General features: G+C 41.6%; 1 long non-coding RNA gene across 2 annotated transcripts in view; it reads left to right on the top strand.

Moving 5' to 3' along the window:
• The first annotated feature begins 866 nt into the window (after positions 1 to 866).
• LOC107507152 overlaps positions 867 to 25,361 on the top strand; it is a 44,057-nt gene continuing 19,562 nt past the window's right edge. The window contains exons 1-2 of one of the 2 annotated variants that reach the window (XR_004954713.1): positions 867 to 2,121; positions 25,296 to 25,358. This is a non-coding gene — a long non-coding RNA (uncharacterized LOC107507152). Of the gene's footprint in view, positions 2,122 to 21,801; positions 25,359 to 25,361 lie in introns of those variants that run through there. The other variant, XR_004954712.1, reaches the window with a different exon arrangement.

Genomic DNA, 25,361 nt, shown 5'->3' with positions numbered 1-25,361 from the left:
GTGTTAAGAAAGAAACATTTCTTAACACTTGAGGCAAGAAACCTAGGCTTTGGGATCAGGGAAGAATCTCTAGAGGAAGGAGAAGCTCCTTTTCTTGTTGGTCTGTTCTCTCCTCCTTCCAAGTTTTTGGTCAGAAACTGTTACGGAGATCTTTTAATTCTTTCCCTCACGTTTAGGCAGGTCCTTGACATCTCCGAGGACTTGTGGCCTCTGAGTTCCGGCTTTGCCTATAGGTGCCCAGTCCCATTGTACTTCCCACAATGAGAGCTGGGCCTCCGGGTTTCAGTGGCAAGAGGCTGCCTGGCATCCCCCCCCCCTTCCAAGCATGTCCCCCCAGCACAGGAGAGGGTGGCCTCGTACTCAGAATGTGGTTCTGGGCTCAGCAGGATCAGCATGACCTCAAATCTACTGAATCAGGATCTATGGTTTAATACATAAACCATGATTTCCAAGCATGTTAAAGCTCGAGCTTTGTTCTAGAACGCTGGCCACTGAATCAGATAGACTTGAACTTCAAAGCTTGGTCTGCTATTATTTGACTCTCTGACCTTGGCTCAGTCACCTGTTCATTCAGAGATTCAATTTTCTCGTCTATAAAATGGAGGCAAGAGTTCTTACTTTTTAGGCTCTCATGGATCTTTCTTATTATAATTAGCTCTGTCCTTTAGTAAATTTTTCTCTGTGATCAGTTATTACAACTTGAAGTTACTTGTGTCTATACTGTTTTGCATGTAAGTTCCATGATGGTTTTATTCTGGTTTTCTTGGGGCTTTGTACAGTGCCGGGCACCTAAAGGGAGCCTTAATATTTATTGCATAACTGAATATTATAATGATTAAATTAGATAATGCAAGAAAAACATTAGCTCAATAACTGACTTGAAAAAATACTTACTACATGGTAGTTCTTGATAAAACTGGTTGTATAAGTTGTGGGGCTCGGGGGGCATAATGAAAATGCACGGCCCCTTGTTAGAAAATTATTAAGAATATCAAGATGGTGGCAGCAGAGCATTAAACCAATCATGAGCTGGATCCTTTCCAACTGCACAGGCTAAACCCCCAGGAAGCTGGCCCTGGGTATTGATAATGTTACTATTGTCGTGATTATTCTATAGGAGATGTTGCCACCACTAGAGAATAAGAGGTCTCAACCTTCTCCTCAAAGTGTGAGCTCATGGCCGAGAGTCTCACAGGCTCATGTTACTCTCCTAGGCTCCATTCTTCCTCCTTCACCTGCTCAAATGAAGAGGCTGAGAGATGACTTGAAACTTGAGAAAGTATACAATGGACCTTGTCTGGTCGGCCAGCCTTAAAGTAGTCCTCACAGCAAAATGCTGATTTACACCTGGCTGGTAAATGTGGCATTCACGGAATCAGCAAAAGTTCTGCAAATGTGCGCTAAACAGAATTTTAAGTGAGTTTCCATAATGCAAGTACATATAATGTATGGCTTTCAATATACTTGATAATGTAAAAATATAGTCTGAGATGAGGAAAGAGACAGAGTCACTCAATTCTAATGTAACTACTTTATGAGAGACTGAAAGTAAGGGCAGGGCTCGGAATATAAAACAGTCACGGGGAATTGGGGGGTGGGGGGATGAGTTCTCTAGGAAACAGCCCGCCTGGTGCTGGTTCTAGAAACAGCTGAATTCCGGGAGTGCGATTACGGTAGTCCCCCTTGGTCGGCACTCCTCTTTTTTCTGTGGTTTCAGTTACCCTGGGCAAACCGCAGTCTGAAAATATTAAATGGAAATTTCCAGAAATAAGCCCTAAGTTTTAAATTGCACCTCATGCCGAGTAGCGTGATGAGATCTCGCGATGTCTGCTCCGCCCCGCCCTGGACGTGACTCCTCCCTGGGTCGCCGTCCGCGCGCCATGCTCGCTCCTCGCCTGTGACTCCCTCCGTAGCCGGCTTGCTCGTCCGATCGACTGTCCAAGTATCATGGTACCTGTGGCGAAGTAACCTTGATTTTATTTGCTAATGTCCCCCAAATGCAAGGGTGGTGATGCCGCCATTCTGATATGCCGAAGAGAAGCCGTAAGGCGCTTCCTTTACATCAGACGTAATACGAAAAGGAAAAAAACAATTCGTATGCTGAGGCGGCTCAAATCTATGGTAAGAATGAATCTTCTATCTGTTAAATTCCTCGATTTATAAATTCAACTTTATTATAGGTATGTACGTGTAGGAAAAAACATAATATCTATAGGGTCAGCGTTATCCATGGTTTCAGGCATCCACTGGGCGTCTTGGAACATGGTCCTCCTCTAATAAGGGGGAACTGCTGTCCTAAAAGTCAAAGTAAGGTATTCCTGGAGGTCCCAGCCATGCTGATTTTAGAATAACATCCTTACTGGACTAAGTGTATTCTTTCAGAGCCTCAGACTCTTTAGCTGTTAAGTAGGGAAAAATCACCCACCTCTTACCTATCTCACTACGTTGTAAAGAGAAAAAAGAATGTTGCTCTTGAAAAAATGTGTTGTTCATCGTTACAGCGCACACAGGTAAGGTGGTGTGCCCCATAGAAAGAGCTCTAACCCAGAAGTCAACTGACCTAGTTTCTGATGCAAAGTTTTCTATCTATTAACTGCCCATCTTCAGCACTTTGGAGCCTGGCAAATAGGCCTGGGTGAAAATCCCTAATTTGTCGCTCACTGGCTTTGTAAACTTGGGTAGGTTCTTTCCACTTTTTGAGGCTCAGTTTTCTCATGTATAAAATGGGGTTGAATTGAATCCTGGGGAGTACAGGCATACCTCAGAGATATTGTGGCTTGGTTCCAAATTATCGCAATATAGAGAGCTGTAATCCTTCTGCTGGTGGTAGGTCTTGCCTTCAATTTGGGGCAGGGGGCGGGGGGGTGGGGGTGGGGGGAAGCAACATCTGTGAAACGCAATAAAGCAAAGCATAAGGTATGCCTGTATTTAGCACACCTGGCACATGGCAATTCCTCAACAAATTTTTCTCAGTCCCGCTTTGCTGTTGATTGGGATATTATAGAGCTGCAAAGCCTGTCCTGCCATATGATATTCCTGTGTGCTAAATTCAAGCTGTGGACGACTTCTTGCTCCAGCAGCTCCTCGTCCTCCCTCCCACGGGCCCCAAATTCCCAGTAGTTTTCTGGTTCTGGTGCTGGAGGGTCTTTTTATTCAGAGTTATTTGCTAACTAGTCCTCCCAAGGGGGTTAACTTGGAAGTGTGGAGCCCTCTCATAGGGGCTGGGCTTGAACTGAGAGATTCTGAAACTGAAAGAGCTTTCCAGTGGCAAAATGTTGGTGGGGTTTTGTTCAGAGACGCCTAGCCCGACTGTGTGTACCTTCAAAACATGCAGCTGAGCCACCCACCACCCAGTCATGAGGCCCACTTGATCCAAGGTATTAAATACATATTTAGCTCGAAATGCAAGTATATCTTAATATTTTACTCAGCATTATGATTGTGTAATTTTGATAATGACTTTGATTTTGCCATCTATTTTATTCTGTGTAGTTCTCAGCATGACATATAAGTCTAGTAGACGCAAATCATGGTCGCTGCACAGTTCACGATCTCCCCAGCAGCCGTGAATGTAATTCTCTCATTTCTTCTCATACCAGCTACTCCAGCCAGCTTCATAGACCCAGTAACCTAGGCTGAGCATCCCCTTGTCACAATGGATGGGTCAAGAAGTGGCTGAATGACTCAAGGCATGCCAATTTTGTTCTTTCTCTAGAGCTTTTTCAGCAAGCTGGTGAACACGCAAAATGGGAAGTCAGACTGGTCTATAGCCCAGTAGCTCTGTTGGCACACAGCTGTAGAAAAACGACAGGTGGCTAGCCATACAGAGCATTCCAGTGATGTTCTAGCCAGGTCCATTTCTGCTCTTTTCAAGGTCATGTCACTTATAAACAGAATTCTTCATTGTTCAGTCTGATCCAAACATTCACATGGATGACCAGCAAGGCATTTCTCTTGAAGTTATGGTGACAGAGGTGATGTCAGGGAGCGTAGTGGAGGGCTGGTGAGTAAGTAGAGACTGATGGGAACAAATCGCTCTTGTAAGAATTTTGTTGGAGAGAGGAAAGAAATCAGGAGACTAGGTATGACATTGTTACATAATATATAGAGTTGACCCTTAAACAAGACTGCTCCCCCCCTCCGTGCAGTCAAAAATATGCATATGACTTTGACTCCCTCAAAACTTAACTACTAACAGCCTTCTGTTGACCTGAAGCTTAATTGACCAATAACAGTCAATTAACACATATTTTGTGTGTTATATGTATTATACACTATATTCCTATGATAACATAAGCTAGAGAAAAGAAAATGTTATTAGGAAAATCATAAGGAAGAGAAAATACATTTACAATATTAATTGAAAAAAATCCACAGATAAGTGGACCTACAGAGTTCAAACATGTGTTGTTCAGGGTCACATGTACATGGTTTTTCTCCCTAGTTCCTGGCATAGAACTTTTAAAACCCTTGGAATTTCTCGAGTGATAGGAGTGAGAAGAGTGTATTTTGTCATCCTTAATAAGCCCTGTTATTCTTAATAAGCCCATAACTGAGTATAAGCTAATGAGGTCAACTCCTAGGTGGCTTCAGGTTGGGGGCTGGTTACCAGAGAAACCAACCACGTGATTAGAGGATTGGCACATTTAGCCCCACCTTCTTACTTCTGGAGAAGAGAAAGGGACTGGAAACTGAATTAATCCCTAATGGCCAATGATTTAACCAACCATCCCTCAAAAATGGAACCTCCCTAATAACACATTCTGTTAGTCAGTGGAGCTGACAAAGCAGAGGGAATCAATGGGCTGTTTGCCCATATGATCTTTCTTCCATCTCCTAGTCAACTGCTGTAATGACAGTTACCAAGGGGAAATTTTTTTGGTATCCTGGTCCCACTGAGATGGGGGAAAGTAATTGTCCTACATTGCTGTGGCTCTTTATTATTCTCTGGTCCACAACATAGAAAACTCATATGAAGCTTTAAGAGTGTCACCTTCCTTAAGAATATTCTAGGGTATACTTAATTGTTTACCAACATAACTTTTGGTTTTTATTTTGCTTTCAAATATCTAGTATAAAATGTCAAGGGTAAGGGCTCTAGCTGTAAAGTTAAGTGGACCTGGGTTTAAATCTTCTTGCTGTCTCCTATTATCTTGCAGGACCTTTAAAAAATTATTGAACCTCTTTAATATTCCATTCTTTACCTGTAAAACAGGATAATAAAAATACCTATTGTGAATATTAAATGAGATGACATACGTAAAATTCTTGGAGTGTAGCCTGGCACACAGTAGGTACTGACATAGCCAAATTCAATTAGATAGCTAGTGAGAGAATCCAGGGCGGCTCCTTATTCCTTCTTACGTAACACATTTTTTTTTGGTTTGTTTGTTTTTACTTTTATTTTTATTTTTTTAACTTGTTGCAAGGCACTTCAGGCATTTCTTTATACAGCTGAGCAGGGAGGTCAATTTAAAACTTTCTTTACTACTTTATTTTTAATTCAGTGACTTGTTGAACGGTGAGCCATTAGATCTTCCCAGTCAGTAAGTTTTATCATATGTAAAATCTAATCCACTGGTAGTCACCATCTGGGTCACTGTAATAAGGATTTTCTAGGTCAAATTGAAAGGAGACCTGTGACCGATTAATGATGTCTGCCATGGCCATGGTTAGGGTGGTGACTTCACTACTTCCCTGTATGTGTTGAGTCTGTATAGACCCTGAGGTTATAGGTCACAGATGCAAGTCATAAGCCAAGGAATATTACTTAACTTCCAGAATTGCCAGTGCTCATGGAGAAGGTACTTGCTGATTTGAAGAGGCTAGTGAAGTGGTTGTCATTAAACCCAAGGTCATGGAAAAGCAGATAGGTACAGTGAGCAAGAAACATTGTATTTTGCAGCCTCGTACTTGGAGAATGACAGTGCATTATGCATGTGGAAATCTGGAGCCTCTAGAACTGACAGGTTTGAGACTCTGTCTGCACGATCTCGGGGAAACTGCTAAGTTAAAAAGAAAAGTGCCAATCAACTGGTTGCTAATATCAGGACATGCCCGAATGCCTGCTTCTCCACTGTTCCTCCCCATAGCTGGATCTACCTGAATCCTACCTGCAGCTCAGCTGGTGTCACCCCATTCCCTGAGCTGAATCCTTCTTGCTGTGGACAGGGATTTTAAGGACCCTGGTGGGCTTCCAGGTAATCCAGCACCACCTGCCCTGGTATCAAAGCCAGCTCTGCTCTAAGTCTGGCCTTGTCACTTTAAGCCCTTGAGGGTTGAGGTCCAACTATTTATGTCCCTGAATTCAGCCTGGGCACCCCATTTGTCCAGATCTTTGAAATGTTTTTTCCACTGTATTTTACATACTCACCTATCAGAATATTCTGTTAGCTCTTTCTTCCACATGCCAACAGCCTTCTTAGATTATAGCCCACATCTTATTAATGAGGATTTTTATTTCCAAAGAGTGGTGTAGGTAGTAGAGATAATGTGGGCTTTGAAATCAGCCAAAACTTAGGTTCCAATTTCAATTTGGCTTTTTCTTAACCGTGTGGCATTGGACATGCGGGTCATTTTCTCATCTGTAAAATGGGAATGTTAATAATAACATGGCAGGGTGTTATATTCTGGAGGAAAATAGAAAAATATGTTGAAGGACCTATCACATAGCAACTGCTAATACATGAACAACAACAAAATAATACGATATTATTTATTGAACACTTATCATGTATAAGGCATTGAGCCAAGTGCTCCCCATAACAAAATTAATACTATGATCCACATTTCGCAAATGAAAAAATCTGTGTTTAGTAAGCTGAGTAATTTACCCAACATTATCCAGAGAACAAAGGTCAGGAGTCTGGATTTGTTCCAAGATCTGCTTGTCCAACTCTAAAGCCTACCACCCTTTAATCACATTATACTGTCAACAGATAATATACACATCTTCCACCCATTTGGATGAATCTTCTCCTGCACGCTGAAGCTGGGCTTGTCCCAGGCACTTACTCTGCCCCCCTGGACATAAATGATTACAATTTTCCTCTTCCCACTCTCCTCAGTATGCCCCATTCTGTTCCTATGGAACACTTTATGGCTGATCGTGTCACAAGATATGACATCCTTAAATCTATTACGCCAAAAAAATTCGAGTTTTAAAATATCGAATTAGTTTTAGATACAGCCATGGGAGTAATTTTAAAGTCTGGGCTCCCAACCAACAAAGTAATTTCCCTTTATTAATGGGAAAATAAACATCTCCCATAAAGAATGTTTTCTTCCTTCCACAGCCGTTGTCCTCAAAACTCCAGGGCTGGGTGGACACAATTCATGCCCGAGGATGTCATGTGAGTCTAGGTGAGCAGGTTGTAGACCCAGAACAGGGTTTATGTACAGTAGTCCCCCCTTATTCTCAGTTTTGTTTTTGTGGTTTCAGTTACCTGTGGTCACCAGTGGTCCGAAAATATTAAATGGGAACTTCTAGAAATAAACAACTTAGGAGTTTTAAATTGCATGTCCTTCTGAGTAGTGCGACGAAATCTTGTGCCATCCCTCTCCATCGTCCCTGTGGAGTCCCCATTCCGTACAGGCTCCCCAGCCCTTAGTCACTCAGTAGCCATCCCGGTTACCAGATCGACCGTCGTAGCCTCACGGTGCTTGTGTTCAGGTAACCCTTATTTTATTTAACGGTGGTGCCAAAGCGCAAGAGTAGTGATGGTGGCAGTTTGGATATGCCGGAGAGAAGCCACAAAGTGCTTCTTTTAAGTGAAAACGTTTGTGTGTAAGGAAAAAACATGGTATATGTAAAGTTCAGGACTATGTGTGATTTCAGGCATCCACTGAGGGTCTTGGAACATATCCCCCGCAGATAAGGCAGGATTGCTGTCCACGTTTTCTTGGCCTTGCCTTGTGATTGTGCCTCCTGCTTCCTTCAGTCCTATTGAATGTTGTCTGTGCCTTCTCATTAAAGTTTAAGTTGGGGTCATGCAGAGACCCCTGTTGCAGGGTGTCTGCGGCAAGCCAATGAATTGTGAGGAAGTTACTGAAGATTTTGTCACTCCAAGTACCAAGTGACCATCCAAGTGATCTGGCAATAGAGAATAGGAGACACTACAATTTATTGATCCAAATATTGCCCCGAGTACTTTATATACATTATCCTATTTAATTATCCAATAATCTCATAAGGGAGTTATTATTTTCATTTATAGCACACCATGACTCAGAAAATTAAATACCCTGTTTTAGACTAAACAGTTACTAAATAATGGTACAGCCAAACATATTTTGTAATTTTGTAATAAGACAGACCTTTCAAATTCAAAGTTCAGATAATGAATAATGAGTATAAATTCTCAAAACTGCTGTCAAAAGTTCTCATTGATTCAACACCTATTATATAAGATGTACAATTAGAATCTACCAAAAACTGATGTGAGTTTACAGCCTGAGCCTGAAATTGAGAGATGCCATTCAGCTATCCACATACGAATAGAATGCAATTACTATGAAGTATATAGCTCATTATGGAATTCAATTTAGCTTGCATTTTAGCTAACGCCATAAAGTCATCTGGGAAAGGGTTAGCTTTACAATTACATTTTTGTGAACCCAGTTTTGTTTTTTAAGGTTTCTGAAATGATGTGCTCAAGGGAAAAAAAATACCCATGTGCTAAAATTGTGTAATCAACATTACGGAAAATGAGACTGAAGTTTTTGAAAGTTTGGGTCTCTTTCTAAAGAATGTGCCAGAAATCTCAGCCATCACTTTGATTTCGGCTTTGATCCAGTGTTGAATCAGTGCTTGACTGTCAACCTGTGGAACAAGCTTTGGTCAGTATGACCTCCCTGGAGCTCTTTCTCTTTTTCTTTGTGGACAATCATGGCAGCCGTTCTGCTGGGAGCCACCATAAGAGATAATGTGTGGGATTTAGAGCTAGACAGATATGGGTCTGAGAACTGACTTTGTCATTCCTTGCTGGTGTATCTATGAGCAATTTCTTTTTACCTCTCTCTGTTTTACAGCTTCCTCATCTGAGGAATGAGATTTATAATAGCATATACCTTCAATGAATGCTATAAGAATTAAATGAGATAATGAAGGGCAAGTTCTTAGTATAGTTCATGGTACATGGTAAATCGCTCTCAATAAAAATCATTATAATTGCTATAAGATTAATTTTTAATGTACATAACCTAATAAGTTCAGTGACCCATGTGGTCAAGTTATAAAGTTGTGTGTCACATTCAAGGAAACATAGTCCTATATCTAAAGGCAATTAAAAGTAATAGAAATCTTCTATTTGCCATTCTTGGAGAACATCAAAGAGAATCCCATTACTAAGTCACCTTGACATTTTATATTATTACTTTTCCTTTTTTTTTTTCCCTTTCCAATTCCCTCACACCCTGCAGCTGCTCCAGTGTCTCTTCCTTATACATATCAGCTCCAAAAACTCTTGTTAACTAAGAGACAGAGTTTTTTGATCTCTCATCTACCTACACCTCTACCACTTTGTTATGTAGATCAATTTAACTTCTCTCTCAGTAAGCAAAAATCCTTCCTTGGTAGCATTGGGAAGGAATGGGAAGAGAGCAGGCAACGCAGGATTATTTTTAATGGGATGGAGATGGAGTGGAGGTGGCTGTGAGTACTCCTAGACTAATAATTTGAATTACATCACTTAGATATACTCTCCAGAGTAAGGCAAGTTCTGGTTTCTAAGTTGTTTACATCTGAAGCCCTACTTCAGAGGAATGTTGACACATTTAATTATGTGGAGAGGAAGAGAGCAGCAAAAAATTCTGTGTCAATGAAAGATCTTTCCATATGGAAAGTAAGTGAAGGACCTGGCCAAAGGAAAATTCGGGGATAACTTAACTGCGTTAGATGTCCAAAAATGGCAAAACTAGAATCAGTAGAATTTAGAGGAGTGGAGTTCTATCTTAGTTCAATAAAGAATGTTTTTATAGTCAAAGAAGTGGAAGACAGAAAGAGTTTCCTGAGAGGCATGAGTTATCCCTCACTGGAGATATTCAAAATAAGGCCGATGACTTCTGGGCAGACATGTTGTAAATGGTATAAAGTGTCCAAGGAAGAGTACATAAATTATAGAGGTCTGTTTCCATTGCGATTCTATAATTCTGTCCACCAGAACAGAGTTCAATGCATACTTTCAATATCGACAATTTGTAGCTCCTAATTTGAAGTCCATTCACTTGAGGCAACTGAAGAGTACTTTTTTTTTTTTTTTTTTTGGTGGGATTTTGTGCTCAAGTGCCTTCTCTGGCCCCCTGTCTCTTCTTTCCTTGGTTTTAGCAGCATCGATCTTATCCTCTAGTCCCTCTTTAACCCCTGTCAAGCATCATTGCTCTCTTCTTGCCATTCTAGAGGCATGAATCCATTAGAGCAGTATTATGACAGGGGTTAAATAGGGACCATATGTCTAGACCTTAGGAGATTTGGGCTCCTGTCCAGGCTCTGGCACTAATTAATTCTGTAAGTCTCCTCATATCTTTGGATCTCCATTTCCTTGTCTTTAAATGAGATACAACAATAGTTTCTTTGTCAGGTTCCTATGGTTCTTTGAACTCATGATACCAAGGGCTTGTAGGAAGTGAAATGACTTAGGAAAATTGTTAGTAAACTGAGGCAGCATTTGGAATCTTAGCATTATACAATTCAACAAATATTCATTGTGCACCTACTCTATGTCATATGCTCTTAATAAGGCATGGGGGATGTAGCAACTGATAGGGCAGGTGAGGTGCGCGCCTTCATAAAGCTTACATTCTGGGGGCTATAGAACCTAGTAAAAGTTCAGCAAGTGAACAAGGTCATTTCATATGAAGAAGATAAGACAGAATGTTGTTTGAAACTGACCATAGAAATCAAGAATGGCCTGTTCGAGAAAGTCCATTTGAGCTGACTTTCAGATTATGACAAAGGCCAGCTAAACGAAGATATAGGAGAGAAGAGTAAAAGAAAAGGATTTCGATTTGTTCGAGGAGCAGAGGGAAACCCATTGTGTCTAGAGCATGGTGGTGTGGAGGGACCGAGATGGTGGAAAAGGTAGCACCCAGATAAAGAAATATGAGAAGAGTTTGGATTAATTCTGCGTGTACTGGGAGGCCACTTAAGACTTTTCAGCAAATAAAGTCAATGATTTCTATGGTATAAAAATGAATAACTGCTATGTAGGGAATGAATTGTGAGGAGAAGTAGATGGCCAAGGTGGCCATAAAAAGTTCAAATGGAGGGCTAGGATTGACATGATAGTGGCTTGGGTGAGGTGGTAGCAAAAGTAGAGAAAGGAGAATTCATTTTGAAAACCCCAGTAGAGCCAGTATGACTTATGATGGAATAGATAAAGTATTCTCCCTCATCTGCAGTTTTGCTTCCCATGGTTTTAGTTACCCGCAATCAACCACCATCTGAAAATATTGAATGGAAAATTCCAGAAATAAACAATTCATAAGTTGTAAATTGCATACTATTCTGAACAGTGTGATGATGTCTCATGCCATCATGCTCCATCCTGCCCAGTGCGTGAATCATCCCTTTGTCCAGTGTATCCACGCTGTAGACATTAGTCACTTAGTAGCCATCTAGGTTGTCAGATCAGCTGTTGGAGTTTTGTAGTGCTTGAGTTCAAATAATCCTTATTTTACTTAACAATGGCTCCAAAGCACAAGGTTACTGATGCTGGCAATTCGGATATGCCAAAGAAAAGCTATAAACTTTATCATAGGTATGTATGTATAGGAAAAAAATTATAGCGTATGTAAGGTTCAGTACAATTCACAGTTTCACTGGTGGTCTTGGAATGCACCCCCAATGGATAAGGAAGGACTACTGTATGCGAGGAGGGGCATGAGACAAAATAGGAATCTAGCGTTATTCTTTGGTTTTCCTCTCTGAGCACTTGGAGAACATATGTGTCATAGGGGAGGGACAGGTATTATTAAAAATAACAATGACTATTATTTATTGAACATTTATTATATGAGATCTGTGGGGGGTTGTTTCTGCTTTGTGCCTGCTTATTTCTCCAGTTTAATAAATTCATTGAAAGATAATGAATGTCGGGCACTATTTTAAGAACCTTGCCTACATTATTTCATTTAATTCTCAGTAGGTATTATTTTACATGGTGATTTAGGAATATTAAGTAACTTGCCCAAGGCAACACAGCTAATAAGCTACAGAACCAGGATTTGAAACCATGTCAGTCTGATTCTAAAGCCTGGGTTCTTAATATCTATAAATTTATTTCCTAGCATACAAGACACCGTAACCAGTTCTGGGGGCCTGAGTGGTCACCCAAGAAGCCTCCTCAGAAGGTGCCATCACAGAAGCGTTCCTGAGGAATGGCTTCATTTATGAAAATTGGAGAAAGCTGGAAATTAACGTGTGGAGCCGACCTCAACTAAACAAAGCTTCCACACTACAGCTCCTCCTAATGACAAGACTTAAATGTTTCCAAAAATTGGATTGGAATTCTCCAATGTTACAGGCATACAGTGAAGGCAAAACAATATGTACAATAAATAATTACAAGTCTAGTCAAGGGGTATTTGGCCTGTTTTAACTGTAGAGAAAGGTGACTAAAAGTGTAGTTTCAAGTACCTGATATCAAAGAGAGAAAAAATTTTTCTTATGTGCACATAATTACCAGGATCTATGCACACTAGGTAATACATTCTGATTTTCTGTAATTCTGCAGCTAGCCTTGTCTTCAGAGATCAAAAATAGCCTTTAAAAGGGAAAATCCTAGACTGATTCCAGGAACAGGAATCAAGTCAAAGGAACAAGTTTTGTACTTTATCTCTTAATTCTGGGAAGGTATATTTCTTTCCTTCTCTTAAGATGTCTGTAATAATGACAAAAATTGATAAAGACATGAGAATTAAGCCAGGTTCTATAGTGATGAGTTGGGGATATTGCCAATTTTCCACTGTCTTAACCATCATTCACTGACTGTCCTTCAAGGACTAATTGAAATTGGTGAAGCTACCTTTCTTACACATTTCTAACTCCTTTCTTCTTATTTACTTTTATTTCTGGAACATTCTTCTATTGTACTTAACTAAGAAATTGTAGTGCTATATGGTTCTATGTTTGTCAACATTAGGCTGTGAGCTCCTTGAGGGTTAATCATATCTCATTTCCCTTCATATATTCTGTGAGTGAGAATGTTGATGGCTGCAACTAACAGAAAAAAAGTTAGGCAAATGTAAATAATAAGGAAATGTATTAGCTTACATAACTGGAAACCCAGAGACAGAGCAGTGTTAAAAGCTGTGTTAATCCAGTTGTATTAACCTTGTTTTCTCTACAGTTCTTTGGTCTTTGCTTCTCTGTATTCAGGCTGGTTTCAAGATGTGAGCAGCAGTTACAAACTTCACATCCACACATGGCCATAACCAGACGAAAATGGATGTGTCTTCCTGCAATGGTTTCTTCAGACCAGGGAAGAATTTTCCCAGATGCCCTCAGCCAGCTCTCTTACTTTCAATGGCCATTTAGGAATAAATCACTGACATTACAAATGAATTTACCGTAATTAGCTGAGATGACTCAGTTTCCCTAATCATATGGCTATTATCCCATGGAGGAATGCAGGAAATAATTAATTGAATACTGTTAAGGGAGAAAGGCCACAGGGACCTTCACCTATATCCAGTGCCTAACAGAGAACTTGGCAATTAAATGATGCTTAATAAGTATCTGTTGAGTGAATAAATGAGTTACCATGACCCCATTACCTGATATGTCCTTTTTAAAACTACTGTATTTGTGATGAGCACCATTTACTTGACTCAGCACTTAATTATATATTTTATCGTTCTTTGATAATGTCATATGTGTTAGTCTCGTATAAATAATCAAATGTTAACTAAAGTCAGGGTCTGTGGCGAATAAATGTTAGCCGATTGAATGAATACTCTCTTCGTGTCCTCTCCAGTGTGCAGACCAGGAAGAGACGCGTGAGACATGTCGTGAGTTTTATTCTCTAGTAAAGAACAAGGTTCTTTGATAGGCAACCAGTTTAAAAAGGGAAAAATGCCTTCTGTGTTTAATTTAACTAAGACTCTTGAAGCCCAGTTAACATAAGCTGGAGCCAGCAAGACTTAATCGCTGGATAAGAAAATCTTAGCACTTAACTACAGTGGCTTGCTCTGCATTAGAGACAGAGTGTCTGCACAGGAGAAATGAATGCCTTCCTCTCTGTCTGCTGGAGTGAGCTTGGCATGGGTTTTCAGGAATAAACTACCTGGAAGATGAGCAGCACCAGGAGAATGAGTGGCCCCAGGTTGACTAAAATGTCCACATGGCCATAGAGTTAGCAGAAAAATGCCTCACAACTGCTAACATTTATTGAGCAATCCTGTGTGCCAGGCATTGTTCTGATTGTTCTGCATATAAGCCGTTTTATCTTTTCAGCATTCCAGGAGGTAAGTGCTATTGTGAGCACCAGTTTACAATTCAGAAAATTAAGGTTCGGAGAATGACAATAGCTTGCCCAGGTCATACTGTTAATAAATGATGGTGTCAGGATTTGAATACAGGTAGACTGGCTTCAGAGCTTGTGGTCTTACCCACTATTGAAAAGGTCCCGTGTTCAAGGCTAAATAGAAGGAATAAGGTCATCTGCAAGAAAACAGACTGTAAGGTTAAAAATAGTTCAAGAAAGAAGAAATGAATTAGAGCAAATGGTTCAGGACTAAATTGTGAACAACGCGGAAAACTTTGAATGAAGGCCTTCTTTTATTTGAAGCCAAGCATATGGTATGTTGGGCGAGGCAGTCCTAGTGGCTTAAAGTTTATGTCTAGAGCTGGATGGTCTCTTCCCTATACAACTTATGATCTAGATGAGAAGATAAGAGGTATGTTTGGAAAATACTAGTAAATTATATGAGGAGATATTCAAGAGCAGCTCAAGGGACGTTGTGGATTATATATTGTATGAGAGGTCTCTTTCTCAGTTGGCATAATGTTGTCTTTTATACAGATTGGATTCACAGGCAAAAACTGGGAATTGACTTCTTTGGAGTCAGAAGTTCCAAGTGCCAGAGGATCTCTTCCCCTGTGGTCAATGGTATTATCTTTATGAGCAGCACTTTGAGAAGGCAGGGCAGCTATGGCTTGCCAGGCCGAAGCATGTCTCGTGGTACTGCATCATGGAAGCCTTCTCAGCCTGCCTGTGGCTGTTGGATGCTGTTTATGTGGTCCTTCTGCAAGAAGCCTCGTTTCCTGTACTGTATTTGGCTAAGACAGCAGTCCTGTGGGTGGCTTCAGTATTAAGTTTGGAACAGAGGGAGTATTGCAACACATGCCAAGAATTGAATTTTATTTTTAAAAACTGCTTTTTACAGAATTGAATATGCGTGACCCTCCCCGTTTACAGCAGATCCACACATGGGAATTGGTGTAGGGGGGTGACTTGGGCATTCTTTAGTAGCAGGTATATATTCAACAACTATTCTCAAGGGGTACTCCTTCCTTTTGTGAAGCCTTACAAGCTCTCAAACTCTTCCTTGTGGCTCCTTTCCCTGTTCTTGTTTCTATGACTGTGAACAAGCTCTGTGACTGTGGTAGATTGCTTTTTGAAAGAGGGTGTATTTTGTTGTTTCACATTCAAGTGTCTTGTTCCTCTACGTCACCTCTGAGATGCCATAATTCAAATGTGAATCAGGAAAGTGGGGTTGATGACACATATCAAGACCACTGACACCTTGCCCTGTGGCCTCAGGAAAAGCATTCACTTATTCTCTGCTTCAGGTTATCCTTGATGACCCAGGGTGATACAGCAAGTAAAACGCTGGAGATGTCTGCGTGAAGGAAGGCTTAGAAGCACCAATGACATGATTACCCTCCTTTCCCACCGAGCCTCAGTCTTCTCTTTTAATTTCTTAGTTGCGAAAATGCCCTAATTTTTAGGAGATGAGAGCACTGGTGATAGTAGGCAATGACTTAGAGGTCAATGGGTGTGATCTCCAGATCTCAAGAAGGCAAGGAAAGCTACCCCACCGAGTGTGAGAGAGGTGTATCTTTTTCTTCAACTGTAGCACGGGGATCCTGCCCTAGCTCTCTGAAGGCTGTAGGCAATATCAGCGTACGAGGGCTGGGGCAGCATCAGGGATGTGTGACATCGTGTTTTTGCTTGGGATGGTCTACCTTCCCTTTACTCAGCTCTGGGTCTTGGAACTGGAGGCATCTCTCTCCGACAAGATCGGGCTGCCACGCTGCCTGCTTAGAAGGACTTGGGGAGTGTTACAGAACAGTCGTCAGACACCTGCCAGGGCAAACTTTGCTCAGGATTGCTATCCAGTTGGCTGTGTCCTCCTTTGAAATGTGCTTTTAGTTAAGTGATTGATGTATTTGATTTTTGACTTTGCTTAACATGGGGTATTAACTCAATGTTCAGTCTTGCTAACTGTTAGTGCTGCGGAGACAGGATTGATGTGTCTTTGCGGGGAGTCCTCACATAAAGACTGCATCCCAATGCTTTAAACATCAGTTTTAGGTGTCCGTCCTTACCCAAGTGCCTGAAATGGGGAGGGTGTGGGCTGTAAGGAGAGGCAACTCTGCCTTTTTTGTCGAAGGCTTAAATTTTTCAAAACTTTCAAGTGATTTCAAGGGTACTCTAAACTGATATAAAATATATCAGAAAGAAGTAGAGCCCAAGAGAACAATGTGCTCTGGGTCCAAAAATTATACTTATCTACCAAAGGCAAAGGGGTATGTGTAAATTTGATTGTTATTTATGTATGTACATATTTGTTTGTTTATTTATACCCACCTCCCTGCAAGGAAAACGTAAGGGGACAGAGAGGTGAATATATGAAGATTGCAGAATTCATTAGAAGAAAAATCCTATTTTCTTTTCTCAAGACTGGAAATACAGAGGATGCTTGGTCTGAGAGATGGAACATGCACACCAAGAGTCAAGGTCAAGACAGATGGGACCAAAGATGTGGAAAGACCAGAAACTGTAGAGCAAAGGTGCCACAGATTAAAATAAGGTGGCAGGCCTCAGGATCAGCATGGCTTCAGGGCCACTTTGGCCTCTGGAAGAAGCTCATAATTTTTTCCAGCCCCAAATTTTACCCTCAAGAAGAAAAGGTGACAAAGGATTAAGGCCAAGGTCATTTACTGTGCCACAAAGACAGAGACTGGAACATCTTTTAGAACAGATAAAGGGGATGAGTCCCAGGTCCCATGGGGCAGGAATTCCTATGGAAATTCTTCTGGAATTTCACTTGGAATTTTCTCTCCCCTCTTTCTTACCCAAGACAGATGCAGAGAGAGGGCCTGAAGCTGCTCCTGTCTGGTGATTTCCCTGCTCTAGGAATGCCCTGGAGTTGCCCACTGGAGCGGTTAACAAGGACAAGTGCCGACTCTCTGGCTTGTCTTGGCCTTTGCATGATTTTCAAGCGATGCGCTTTAGCTGCTCACGGCTGTGTGTCCTGGGGAGAAGAAAGGACCGCCGTTAGCCTAGACAGCCCCTCAGGTTGTCTGGCTTTGCTCATTGGGAAATGGAGGAGGAGACTGATGGTGAAGCTAAGTGTTTATGCAATAAAATGTGTTTTCCTGTTCTTCTCTGCATACACCCGCTTGGGTTCCTTGAGCAGTGAGTTGGTAGGAGGGCAGGATTCAAGGAATTGAGATTCTGTATCTTAGCCAAATACAATTTTTCTCAATATCTTCCTGTCATGTCATGATTTATGGCCCACAGGAGCTGAAGAGGCAGAACAAGGAGTTTGGACACAGGGCCAGGATGCCAGCAACCAAGAGGACCATAGAAGTTGAGAAAAATTGTTCATTTGTTCTCAGTCATTCAAAAAAAAAAAAATATGTTGCCGTTGTATAAAATGAAGTTGCAAATTTAGCTAGGATGGAATTCCTCTCGTTAAGGAATTCACTATTTAGCGGGAGCAAAGAGACTAGCAAAGAACCGTTACTGGTGGGAGCAGCGCTGTAACGCAGGGGGCGTTGGTAGCAAGGCGCCGCCCTTAGGCAGAGCTCCAGACTCTTCCTCCCTCCCACAACCCCTCCCGTATTCTCTTCTCTCTGCCTTTCCCTCTTGTTTCCTTGTAGTTATTATTTCTAATACTTGCAAATATGTAATACATTTCAACCGGATGTAGAGATTCTGCTGCTTAAAGCTTTTCTACCTTGAAAAGCCATTGTGGAGTTGGTTAGCTAACAAGACCAGTCCCACCCTGGGCTCCATTTTCCTTTGGTCTCTTCTTCTTGGACTTATTGTGTGTTTCCTTCAGAGGCACTAGTAAGGCATGCCACCAAACGGTCGGTATTGGCCTAAAGGGAAAATTAAAAAGGACACTATAAGGGGCTTTCGTGCCAACACAGGGCACACTCTTGATGTATCATGTGATCCGGCCTAGCTCACCAAGAGTGGGTACTGGCACCTGGGGCCCAAGCCCCAATCAGTAATGACATTGTCTACTCCTGGCCCCACCCCTTGTGAACATTAAGGAGTATGGCTGTCACAGGGTAGGGTGAGCACTTCTCTATCCTCCTCTCTAGGGGAGCTGAGGTGGATGGGGGGTAGCTGGAGATAAATTAAGGATGAGAAGTCCTGTGAGCTATGGTGTGTTGAAGAGAATGGGTTTCCTTTTCTTTCCTTCTCAGAAGAGAAATGTTGCCCCTCAAAAAAAAAAAAAAAAAAAAATACTTGGGAGCATAATGCCCAAAGATTGAAAAGATTAGCAGGATCCCTTTACTTTTATCCCTGCTGGTCAAGAATTGCAAAGCTCAATCCATAGGCATGACGTTTCAGTTAAGCAAGATGAATAAGCTTTGGAGATCTGCTTTACAACCCTGAAGCTACAGTCAGAGATAATACACTAAAATTTTTGTTAAGGTAGATCTCATGTTAAATGTGCTTACCACAATAGAATGAAATTTAAAATAAATAAATGCATAAAGACAAAGGGGGAACAAAAAAGAAATGCCCGGCTCACCCTGTGGAAGGTCAGCGGCGCCTTTCTGGTGCAAAAGCAGCGTCCCCTGGGGGGAGGGTACGTTAGTAGCAGAGGGCTGGTCAGAACCCTAATTCTTCCCCTTAGTGGCTGGAACACCTTGGGCAAGTGACTTCTCTAAGTCTCAGTTTCCTCATCCGTTAAATAGAGTTGTTTTTTTCCTCACAGAGCTATTACATGAATTAATAATATGCTATATATCTGTACATACACGGCCCTTGGCACAGTCTCTCACACTAAAAAGATCTGAATAAATGGTGCTTTTGCTGTTGTGATTTGAGGATAGTCTTGTTGGGAATAGCAGGGCGCGAGCCAGCCTTCTCAAACGTTCAGCATAGGGCAGAGGCAGCCTCTCTTCCTCTTGATGGTTTGGAAAGGTGAGTATTGACTGGAAAAGCAGAGTTCACTTCACATCCTTACTTGGTGCTATACTCTAACCACTATGTTGATTATCTAAAGCTGCTTACCTACCCCAAAACAGTGGCTTAAAATGACATCTAATTATTGGTTATTCTGCAATTTGTACAGGATTCAGCAGGATGAGCTCATCTCTGCTCCATGTCATATTGGCAATCATGACTTCTCTGGAGAGCCTCAGCAGGGCTGGAGGGTCCTCTTCCAAAATGTGTCACTCAGCCAAGATGGCTGACGAATTGATACTGGCTATTGGTAGAGTTCAACTGGGACTGTCAGTGAGGGCCTCAGTTTTCTTCTGTGTGCTTAACTTAGGCTTCTCACAGCATCGTGGCTGGGTTTTGAGTTGTGTCCCCAAAGCGAGCATTCCAAGAGGACATGCTTTTCTTTACATCACACTTGCTACTATTTCACTGGCCTAAACCAGCCCTGTGGTCAAGCTGAGATCAGTGGGGGCTGGGGTGGGAATAGGGAATGACGAAAGTCATGAATGTCAGCATGCATGGTTTGTTAGTGGCCACCAAAATGAGGTTCGCTAAAAAGTGAGAGTAAGAATTTACAACCAAAGTTCTTTGAGTTCAGAGCAGATTATCTATCTACCAGCATCTGTTCTTCATTGTAATAGACCTTTGTGAATTATTCTTTGAATCAATACACACATGATCTTCAAGAGTGCCAAGTAGCCTTTGCTAATGTGCTACTTCCCTCATCCTCCATTTTCGAAAATATAAACATTTTAGACTAATGTACAAGGAGTGCAGGGCTGGATGGATCAATGATTTAGGTCTAATATGTACAGTTTTCAGCAGCCTGAACTGAGCCATCTAAAAATATCCTCGGATCTGCTTGCCTCCCCTTGCTCCCCCTGAATGAATAACTTAAAAAAAAAAATTTATTGACAAGGAATGAATTCTCTGAAACCAGTAGCTAAACTATTGTATCTTACCAATAGGTACACATTGCTTGAGTAAAAGAATAAAAGGCTTTATTTGCAAGAGGAAAAAAAATCCATTTAGTGATAGAAATGACTTGCTCTTTTGTAGCTTGAAATATTAATTAGCCTCCTCTTTATCTCCCTTTTTAAAAGAGCACGTTTTAATTGTTGTCTTTTCCATATCCCTTGTTTTATGTCTGCAGTTTTCAAATTGATACAGGCCTGCTAGTAAGATCTTAAAAATAGGCTTGCAGTACTTTTGAGAAAGACTATTTTCAATTAATTATAAATGATTTCATTTCAAAACTCAGAAACCTGCTCCGAATCCCAAACCTAATACTTATCTTCTCTAATTGCATGAAGGGGAAGGCAGAAATAAATTTTGTTGAATGTGTAATTGGCATGCTTATATTAAGGTTACCGGTTTTAGCCTATTTAGGCTTCCCAGGGCATGTACAGGAATCTCCGCTCCCACAAAAACCTTTTGAATTCTTTGGTATATAATGATTTAGGGGTGGCAGTATACAGATGACAAGTGGGGCACCCACAGGCAGACCAGAGGGAGGAAAGGATGGAGCAGTTCCCCCTTCAGGTCCTCTCCAGATTGCCTTTGGGTAGGTCAAGTAGTGCTTGTCAACATCCCATGTTGCTCATTTCTCCTAGAGCTACAGGAATGAAAACCACTGCAACTTTCCCTCCCAATCAAAATGTTGCTTTCTCTTTTTTCCTCTTCCTTCCACCAGCTGAACCTCCTTCGTTAGTCTAGACCTGCCTCAACACATATAACTCCGTAGAAAGGTGTTATTGATTACCCGCTCCCTGACTGCCTGGCACTGGGCAATGCTCGTTACATGCAGTATCTCCCAACTCTAAGAAGGAGATGTCATTCTTCTTCTTTTACAAATGTGGAAACTAAGATGTAGAAAGCTTAAGTGATTTGTCTAAACTTGCACAGCTTGGCCCTGAGCTTAATTCTAAAGTCCATTTTTTTTCAATTACTATTTTATTGCCTTTTGTGGAAGAACAAGGAAAGCTACTAGGACACTTGAGCTAATTTCCCTTGCATAGGTGACTTCTCTCAGGGAAGGCATGCTTCGGAGGCAGTGGACCATGGTTGTAAGAGCATGGTTTGGGGATCCACAGATGCCAGATCTGTCTTTGGCTGCCCACGTGTCCTTGGCAATTTATTTTATTTCTCTGAGCCTCAGTTTTCTTGTGTATAAAATAAAAATATTAATGCCAGCCTCGGAGATTGGCAATAAAAGAAATGAAGTGCAAATATTTGCTACAACATGGGTAAACCTTGAAAACATGATGCTAAGTGACAGGAGCCAGTCATAAATGATCATGGATTATCAGATCTCATTTTATTAAATGTCCAGAAGAGGCAAATCTATAGAGACAGGAAGTTGATCAGTGGTTGCCTAGAGCACAGGGGAATGAGGGATTGGGAACTGACTAGCCTTAGTGTGTGGGGTTTCCTGAGGAGGGAGGGGGGCAGAGAAAATGTTCTAAAATTGATTATGGTGATGGTTACACAACTCCGTGATTATACTACAAACCACTAAATTGTATACTTTAAATCAGTGAATTGTGCAGTATATGAATTATATTGTAATAAAGCTTTTATTTAAAAAAGAGTGTTGCTTGAGAGACAGAAGCCTTGTCTAGGTTCCTATCAGATTGTCCCCAATCAATACCCAGGTGATGGTGGTTCCATTAAATAACTATGCTTCGACTTCCTCCCTAGTAAGATTGGGATCATAGTACCTACTCGATGGGGTTGTCAAGAGGATTTAACACATTAAAATACATAATGAGCATGGAATCGTGCCTGGCATCCATAAGTGCTTAAAATATGTCATTATTCTTATTCATTATAGATACCAGATGAGTGCAGTGTCCGACCTATGAGAAATGCTTATTAAATGGCAGCTCCTGGTAATAGCAACTGGGGTTATTAAGGACTTCACTATTTGTAGGAATTGTCTGAAGTTTAGAAATTCTGTGATGGGATTACTTTTGCAAAGTCAGGCATAACGGAAGTGAAGATCACACCTCTCATCTTGCCCAAGAGGCCCTGAGTTTTGGGCTCTAGTTCTTCTCTCTTCGCTCTGTGCCCCCTGTCCTGTCATTTGTCAGAAATTCATGTTTCGCTGTTATCGTCGGGAAAGTCCCAGTGGGACTGCTTCCTCTTCTACACTGAGGTTGTGTTCAGGGTGGGACTGCCTGCCCCCTCGCTGGGCAGGAGGGTGAACTCACTGCCGATGAAGCTTTCTTAGGAAAGAGATGCTACAGCCTGCTTCCCAGCTTCTCAATATTCAAATTCCCCAGTGCTGAGTTGCACACACTTGCAATCTGTTCCATCTTCTGGCTTAGCTTCAGGAAAACTTTAAGACAACATTTTGCCCGAAAATGATAATCGACTCCGTTCAGGCTGCAGATAGCATTTATCCCTTCTGTTTCCTTCAGATGAGCTGTCCTCCGTGTTCTTCTTAAATGGTTTAGCATTATTTCTCAAATCCTATCAGGAGCAGATGGTGCCAGAAACCTTAACTTAATGAAAACATAAACAAATTCAGAAGTCTCCATGCTGTAATATCTGGAAGTCAAAATGATATAAGTGGGCTTTTAAAAAATTCCTAACATGAAGGTCATCCAGAAGGTACACACAGATCACTCAAAACCAAAGAAGTTTAAGGATGAGGGGAAAAAAAGACGAGGATTAGATTCGTGAACCTATATTCTCCACCGTGTTCATAAAAATTTTGGGCAACTTGAACACCTGAGTCAGGGGAGGAAATAGACACCCTTAGAGCTACTTGAAAGCATGAAGATGGAGAACCACTGGAAGGCTATGCCCATGGCAACTCTCATCGCCTACCTGGCTATTCGCCAGGGAGAGAAGTTGAGTGCTACATGCATGATCGACAGAGCTGGGCCTTTCGCTGGGCTGCGTTTTATTTTTTTAAAGGGGGCCGTTTGTGTGAAAGCCTCCGCTCCTCACACGGCCGCTATGAATCATCACTGGAGCCCGATCCGTCATGGAGCGCCAAGAGCCTGATACAGGCTGATGTGTTGCTTTGGCCAAGAAATCTGGGAAAGCAGCATTGCGATAAAGTTGCTTCTTATTTGACTGCCTCTCTTTTAAAATAGAAACTTCTGTTACTCACAGGAAGGTGCCAGAGGCAGTTTGCATCTCCCTTTTCTGTGCAAAAGTGCTTGATTTTTAAGCAGCCTATTTTTATCATCCTTTCCGACCATTACCAGGACTATATATTTTTGTTTTGAGAGTACTAGAGTAATGTTTTCTGAACTCGAACCTTAGTTGTGGGGAACGAGGCTGAGGTCAAGGGGACGGACCGTGTGTTTTGCTTGGCTTCTATCCTATTTGGAAACTGGAGAAGAAAGCCACATTTACAGTGCAAAACAGAGTGGTTGAATGTAAAACAACTACTGGAACCAGATTCCCCCTAAGAATACATTCATTCCAAACACTTGTATTGAGTACCCACTAAGGGCTAGCTTCTACGCTAGGGACTTGGGAAACTAAAAATAATTAGACATGGTCTCTGAGTTCCAATGAGGAACTAATGGGAAGGTCGAAAAGGAGACAGGCATATGATCAATAATGCCTAGGGAAGTATAATTGGTCCTGTGCTAGCATTATGTGCTAGGTTACAGGTGGAGGGCAAAGGAACAGGTAGTCAGTTCTTCTTGGGGGCATGTCAGGGAATTCTTCATATTGAAAGTGACACTTCGGAACTTTAAAGAAGGTGTTCAGTGGAGGGCATTTTTGCTTTGATGATTCACCCCAATGTGACGGAATTTGTGTACTGCAACAAGGATTCTCCCCTGTAAACAACAGCAAGGACAGTTCTTGGCATATCAGTGGATCCCTGACATGTCATTGGATGGGAATCAAAGTGAAGCTCCAGGGTTTACGCATGGCAATGAGATAGGACCATGGCACTATTAACATTTGGGGCTGGATAATTTTTTTGTTGGTGCGGAGAGGCTGCCCCGGTGCATTGTAGGATGTTTAGCAGCAACTCTGGCCTCACTCCACTATGTACCGGTAGTATGCCACCTCCACCCGCTGTCACAACCTGAAATGTCTCCAGACATTGCCAAATGTCCCCTGAGCCTAAGGGGTAAAACTACGCTCAGCTGAGAAACATCGAGCTGGAAGGACGCATGGAACAATTCAAGAGCTGAAGAATGGTGAGGGTGGTTAGTAGAACTTCGGAAATATCAGACACTTGCAGGCCTATGTAGGTTGCTTGGGAGAATTGTTCCTTATTGTTATGTAAACAAATCCCTGTAGCTACCGATTTGGAGGGCAACGTAGAGCATGAGAAGGAGCTTGACAGTACGTTAGCACCTGTGATTCAGAACCTGTGGAAGTCATCGCTAAAGGACTTTCATTTGAAACTCGTCATTGAAGCCACCAGTTTGCTCAGTCTACAGTCGTAACACATAGAGCAGATCTCTCCCAAATGGCAGCCGCATCAGCTCTGCGTTACATTCCATATCAACTTCTCTGAAAGGATGCCAGCCTTTCTTGTGTGGGGTGACCCCAGAGTCTCACCCAAGGAATTTCACTTTTAAATCAGACCATCACAAACATACTCACCACCGGTGTCCAAATTCACCTGGCCGCTGCTGCATGATTTGGTAAGATACATGCGGAAAGCAGTTCTGTTTTATTATACAAATGCATTAACGTATTTTCAAAGCACTTGAGAAACAGGCTCTTTTTTAGAGCCATATCATTATGCAACACGCAAATATGGGGAACACATAGTCCTTGTTCTGCGCTCACAGAACAAAGATTACAATTCATGGTGATCTTAAACAAGTTAATTAATCTCTGCGCTTCAACTTTATTTCTTTGTAAAATGAGGTAATATAAGTGTGTATTTTCTTACAGTGTTGGTGAGAATTGAAAGGAGATCATCCGAGTAAGCCACATTGGCACCGTGCCTGGCATTCAGTA

This window comes from Rousettus aegyptiacus, unplaced genomic scaffold (assembly GCF_014176215.1).
Source record: "Rousettus aegyptiacus isolate mRouAeg1 unplaced genomic scaffold, mRouAeg1.p scaffold_m13_p_15, whole genome shotgun sequence".
Classification (NCBI taxonomy): Eukaryota; Metazoa; Chordata; class Mammalia; order Chiroptera; family Pteropodidae; genus Rousettus; species Rousettus aegyptiacus.
This window is presented reverse-complemented; position numbering and strand designations above follow the sequence as displayed.